This window comes from Psittacula echo (genome assembly GCF_963264785.1).
Source record: "Psittacula echo genome assembly, chromosome: 5".
Classification (NCBI taxonomy): Eukaryota; Metazoa; Chordata; class Aves; order Psittaciformes; family Psittacidae; genus Psittacula; species Psittacula echo.
In genome coordinates, this window is record NC_137739.1 from 50,713,975 (window position 1) to 50,720,061 (window position 6,087).

Consider the following 6,087-nt stretch of genomic DNA (forward strand, 5'->3'; position numbering starts at 1 on the left):
TGTATTGCTTGTAATGGGACAAAGCCAATATTTGGAGCTACATTTTTTGAGGAGCATTTTTCTGATTTATGACTCTATTCTATAGTAAACAAGTTGTTGGTAAATTTTTTTTTTCTTTCCCAGATTTCCAGCAAAATTTACGTGTGAAGTAGACAGTGTTGCTCCAAATCTGTATTGTACGTAGCCCCTAAAGAATGACATGTAAATACTGTTGCATGCTCTGCTTGTTTGGTCCACAGTTGGATGAAATACTATGAGTCTTTTTTTCAAAAGGAAAGCATTTCCCCAGAAATCATATGTGGGATAATTTATACAGACTTCGCCACCAACCACCATTTTCTGAATTTCTTTACCTTGCTTCATCTTACTGTACACCAGAATTATTTTATGCAGCTTAGAAAGCTGAATTTCTCTTAAATCTTACAGTTTAAGTCACAGTGAAAAGTCCTGAATCCTTGATATTAATGTGATGTGTTTGGAGCATCTAGATTGACAGAAGGGATTGCCGAAGAATTATTAATGCTTTGGTTATGTGCACTTTAATCTCCACTTTTGATGACATTACTTGGAGAAAGAAAGCATCCATTTGCTTTAAATGATCACAGCAAATAAGTATTTTTATTGTAACATATGAATGTTCTATTCCTATATTAATTATCTCTTCTAGTGCAGGATGGTAACTACTTTCCAAATGCCAAATCAATTTCTGCTGAGTGATGCTTTTCTACAGTTGTATGACATTATTAATCAAATGTACATAAAGTATTAATTGACATGTTGGCTTTTAACGATATAAACTGTATGTATACAGTGGTTTGATAAACTTTTTGTAATAAAATATTCTTATTTTTTAACTTGGTATGTAAATAAATAATCTGTGGTAGTGGATATCTCTTATGTTGTTTTGCTTTTTGGTTTTCTATTCTTGTTGGAATTGCTGATACACAAAGTACTAAAGGGAAATCTATTTACACTTTCAGAAGGCCTAAATCTTTTTAAAAATCTTCGACTTGCGCTTCTTTTCTTTTGAAATTTGAGAGTTTGAGTGTATAGATTGTGTGTTTTCACAATTTTTTTCTTTAATATTTTATGTAAGCACTATTCTGTGCTTTTATAAGTGTAAGTACTGTTAAAAACCTCATGGCTATCGATGTGCTTGAAATCGTATGTTTCCGTGGTTAACCCCTTTCTTCTTTCCTGTATTCTGCACCTCTCTAGCTGCAATTGATTATTTCTAACGCTGTTTCTAATCTGATCTCCTTTGGTGCAGAACTTTGTACAGCCCTGTAGTTTGGACTGATGCTTGGTGTATGTGTCTTCTTTATTCAGAGAAAATATAATTTGTATCAATATGATAGGTATTAAGTGTAGCAGTATGGTTAAAGGAGGAAACAACTGGGATCTACCTGTTCCATTACCGGAAGTCCAAGAAACTGAGCTATGGCTTTCTTTTTTACATGTAATCACTTCTGTGCATGCGGTTGGAAAAGTGAGTTTGGTCTTTTGGTTTTGTTTTTTGGTTTTGTTTTTTAATTGGTTAATTGTTTCATGCCTAGAAAAATTGTTTTTGGAACTTGCTCTATATCTTTTCAATATTTGAACAGTTAATGTGGTTCGCTTCCTACATCATAAAATGTAAGAAGTGTCTTCAACAGATTTTAGTCCTTTGAAGTACAGATGTTGTTAGCCTGTTGTCTATTGTTTTCTTTTACACTGCTACCATAAAGCTTTCCCAGCCTTGATATCGTCATTTTAACCTACAAGTAGGAATAAGATCTAAAAGGAAAAAGATATTTGGCATACGGTTTATTCCTTGAGATATAATAAGTGAAAAGGGAAGTAAATGAAGAGTGATGGGTACCAAGTGACAAAAAATAATGTTCGGTACATGTATAGAAAAGGCTTCTGTATCAACAGTTATGTTTCAGAGAAGATGCAGTTTGGGTTTTTTTTGCAAATCACACAAAGCAAGCTGATACGTTCCCATAATGAAGTATCTGGTATACTTAGTTGAAATGCAATTAATTTAACCTGCAGTACTTGATGTATAAATATCATGTGGAATTTAGCATTAAGTTTCTTGTAGCAAGCAGCTCTTTAAAGTTTCCAAATACACTTTGGTTTTGGCATTCTGTCACACTCTGTTTTTATTAAAACCATTAAAGTTGGCTATTTATAGTCCATGGAACATCTTGGTTTATATTTGTAAGCCAAGGCCTGTGTAGCTAGCTCACCACCCCCATCAAGTGGCAAGTGATGATGAAGTACTAAAATTTTCACTTGTTTTGGAAACCTATGCTGTCTTCCACAAACAGGTTCAGTTTGTTCTGGGAGGGTATTTTTGTTTGGTTTGTTTTTTGTTTTTTTGTTTTTGTTTTTTTTTTTCCTTGGAGTGGAAAGAAAAAGAGTAGATTTTGTCTTTTTAGCCAAGAAAAGGACGTCCTGGTACTGCTCCCGGTCTCTTGGAGAAATTCTTTAATTATTACTGTAGGAAGAGCTGCTTTTTTTTTTTTTTTTTTTTTTTTTTTGGCCTGTTTTGAGGACAAGGGTGAGATGTAGGGAGAAAACAAAGCATTCAGTAGGTATCACATTTAAATATCTAAATATTGAGGGCTTTTATGCGTATCAGGTTTGTTGGAGCCTTTTCCTTGTGGTAGCTAAATGGGACATGCTTTCTTGTGTTGCTGCACAACCACAGCAGTGAAAGGGTGTTTGCTGTCCAAGCAAGTGTTCAAGTAAGCTCTGTTTTCAGGCACATGATTGTTCCTAAAGAAGTTCTTTACAAGGCTTTTCTTGGGAAGGGGCATGGTTATGTTGGAATTAAGACCAAGTAGCCTTGGTATTTCACTTCTGGTACCTAAGGTACCACAGAGTTCTGACAGCCAGGATGCTGTGGATGATATATACTTCTGGATAGCACGGTAGTAGCCCTTCCAGGTAGCGCTTTAGTGTTTCTGCAGGGTATGTATAGGTCAGCTGCGCAGTACACCTGCAGTAAGTCAGCATGGGATTTGCAGTCAACTATTTAATCAAAAGCACAGCATGTGTTTAGTAAGCCTGATATTTCCTGGAAATGCCAGCCTACCTGTAGTTGCATGGCATTGTGTATGCTTTTATTTCTCTGTACGAAAAATCTGGTCTTGATGGAATGGATGTGACTTCTGACATTTAAGACTCATTCCTGTTTTTTCTGTAACTGCCAGGCTGCAAAAGTGAAAAGTGATGTGCTGAGCTGATTCTTGTCTCTGTGTGCTGGCTCCCATAGACCTCCTTTCTAGAAATCTAACTTTCCCAGACTTTGTAAGATGAGTTTGAATGATGCAACTGAGCTGAGAGATTCACTAGCAGGCAGAGGAGCTGAGGTTAGGTGTTGAATGCAATGTTAAAAGGGAGAAATTCCTATTCCAGAATGATGAAATGTGCGTCAAACACCAGTGTTTGTTGGTTGGTTGTTTTTTTTTTAATGGTGAGATGAATAACATACCCTGGTTACCCTTGGCACTGACAGAGGCAGTTTCTGATAGGAAAAAGTACTGTATTAATTTGTAAATAAGGATTGTTTCACATGGCAAGTGGGTTCAAATAAAGGTGTTGTAGGTAAGCTTGGCATTTCCAAGCTTTGAAAGTATCAATATTATTCTTTTGGTATGATTTGTGTATGAAAGAATATGAATGTATAAAACTCAAGCCATTTAGTAAGGCACTAATCTCCAAATTCTCCTGAAAGTGTTTTCAGATGTTTTAACTACATACATAGTTTTTACTGCAAAAAAAAAGTTGAGTTGCTAGGTTTTTTTGAAGATCTGGGTTATGTTTTTGAAGATAATGATTTCTTTGTGTTCTAAGTGTTTAAGAGGTGGTTAGCAGCAGTAGGTCTTGTATCCTTTTTTTTTTTTTTTTTTTTTTAGCATATCAGTTCAGCAGAAGGATGTTCAGATATCACCAGTCTCTGTGAATAGAAGCAAGCTGGAACAGGGCAACAAATGAAAATTAGCTTCATTGTTTCTTTGAACAGGGCAACATTAGTGGATCCTCCTTTTTCTATAAGCAAAATCAATAAAAAAAAATCTATAAACAAAATCAATAATTAAAAATAAAATAAATATTAAAAAATTATTTTAAAATATTTAAAATATTTTTAAAATTTAATATTTAAAAATATTAAAAAATATTAAAATAAATATTAAAAATAAATAAATAAATATATAAAAAATCAAAAAAATCTATAAACAAAATCAATCTGGCTGGAATAGGATATTAAATCTGCCTTCACTCCATGCACGTGGGCTGTGAGTGGGGGTACCCTTGCTCCTGTGCCCTGGAGACCCACGTTGCTGAAAGCCTGCAGATGGCACTCAGTTTATGCTGAAGTTACTTGATTGTGGTTTTAGAATTTTTTTGTCTAGATCCTGTTAGGTTGTTGTTTTTTGGTTTTTTTTCTTGGCTTATTTTAGTTGTAGCGCAACTACAACTAGTTTTAATCCTAATGCATACTAATTAAAGGATATTTGGAAAGAACAGATAGTACCTGGAGTTCTAAAGAAGGATTATCTTTTGCTACTGTATAGTGAAAGAAAATTGCTAGGTAAAGGCTTAGGAAGAAACAGAAATGGATTAGATGCTTTCTAGTTGCTATAGAAACAAAATATGTAATTAATCAAAATGAAATATATTACAACTCTTACACTGATGAAAGCACTTAGTAAAGGTTGGACAATGAGTGAGTGTGTTTCATATTGCAACACCAAACTGAGAAATAAACAGAGGTTCAGGTTTATTTTTCTAATGCAATTTTCCCCTACTGCATTTTTTTTTTGTGCTTGGTTAACCAAAAGCAAAAATATGTATTTCCTAAGGTGGAAAAAAAAGGGATGTCGATAATAATAAGTAATATGGTGAGGACTTGCACCACCAGAAATTAATAACTATTATGTGATACTAATGATGAAATGAATACAAACCTTAAGTACATGCTTTTTGGAGAGAAAAAACACCCACCTGATTTTATTAGTATGAACTGTTTAATTACACTTTAACTTTTAACAGACCACGTCAGTGTTTCTTATTCTATAGAAGTATATTAACAGTTTCATACCCTTGCTTCATAGCTAATAAATACAATTTCATAACGAAAAATGTGTGTCGAGAGATTTCTTTAATCAGAGAGTAAGCGCTGCGGATTTAGGACGCCTTTCAAATGAGCTAGCAGTTAGTGCCAGCTGCCAGGAGAGGGCACTTTGAGGTTTCTCATGAAATGCTATTTATTTCCAAAGTTTAACTTGAGTTCTCAGAATTTTCTTTCTTTCTTGTATCATAAATTTTCCCTGTTTAAAGTTCAGAAATGTAGCAGTGATTGATACTTCTCTTTGTTAGCTGAACTCTGAAGGTGACCACATTCTGCTATTTCTGAGTTGAGGATGCACATTTCCATGGAAGGCTCCCTTATTTAAAACATGTCTCAATGTGTGGCTGTGGGAGATGGATGGAAATTGGTTAGCTTTTGTACTTTACACCACTACTGCCCCCCCCAAAATAGTTATATATTTATAAATTACCTGGAAAGTTACAAGTTAAGATTTCATCAAAAGAGTAAAAGATGTGTCAGGGAGTATAACAGTTTGATCTCTACAGTGCTTCTTTTATGTATTCTGAAATACCAAGGATGACCATAGAATATTACAACATCTCCCATTTCTTTGACTGAAATAAGCTGGGATGCTCACACTGGCTGATGCTCACACTGGCTAATGCTCACACTGACATCATGAGGCATGGAGGGGTTTGTACAAGTAAATACAGTGCTAATTATTAATCAAAATGAGACTGGGGCTAGATGTGAGAGACACCGAAGTACCCGGCCACAGGCCCAAAACCTTGGGGAACCAGAGCTGAAGGTCCTGTGCTGTCACAGGTTATTTCAAGCCTCTTGTGGGCAGGACCCAGAGCAGTAGTTATGCAGGTGAATCTGCTCTTAAGCACAGTGCAGTCGCTGCCTCGCTAAGTTGTCTGAACAGTGATGGTGCTCTAGAAACAAGAAATCAAGTGCAAGTCTGATGCCAGAAATGATGTGGGTTTTGTTTGAGTTTT